The 616-nt window shown below is 40.9% G+C and overlaps 1 protein-coding gene across 1 annotated transcript in view; it reads right to left on the reverse strand.

The window, feature by feature from the left end:
• Positions 1-616, reverse strand: part of LOC144245579 (kelch-like protein 4) — a 21663-nt gene that overhangs the window by 9262 nt on the left and 11785 nt on the right. The gene's annotated exons all lie outside the window — the stretch shown is intronic.

Consider the following 616-nt stretch of genomic DNA (forward strand, 5'->3'; position numbering starts at 1 on the left):
TCAATGCTATGCTGTTAGTTCAGAGACATTTTGAGCAGTACTGCCTTAGAGAATCTGATAAATATTATAGATCCTCTCATCAGAGTAACACACATAAGTGTACACACATTCACATAACATAACATTCCCAATAATTCTGGGCCTTGGGTCTAAAATGACATGTATATTTTAGGGCATCTAAGTGGCTTAGTCAGTTAAGCATCTGACTTCAGCTCAGGTCATGATCTTGTGGTTTGTGAGTTCGAGCCCTGAGTTTGAGCCTGCTTTGGTTTCTGTGACTCCCGCTCTCTCTGCCGCTCCCTGCTCACATTCTCTCTCTCTCTGTCTCCCAAAAATAAATAAACTTTAGGGGCGCCTGGGTGGCTCAGTCGGTTAAGTGTCCAACTTCAGCTCAGGTCATGATCTCATGATTCGTGGGTTCGAGCCCCGTGTCAGGCTCTGTGCTGAAAGCCAGCTCAGAACCTGGAACCTATTTCGGATTCTGTGTCTGACCCTCCTCTGCTCATGCTGTCTCTCTCTCTCTCTCTCAGAAATAAATAAAACATTAAAAAATTAAAAATAAATAAATAAATAAATAAACCTTAAAAAATTTAAATCACATGTACTTTTTTCATTT

Source organism: Crocuta crocuta, unplaced genomic scaffold (assembly GCF_008692635.1).
Source record: "Crocuta crocuta isolate KB4526 unplaced genomic scaffold, BGI_CrCroc_1.0 scaffold1421, whole genome shotgun sequence".
Taxonomy (NCBI): Eukaryota; Metazoa; Chordata; class Mammalia; order Carnivora; family Hyaenidae; genus Crocuta; species Crocuta crocuta.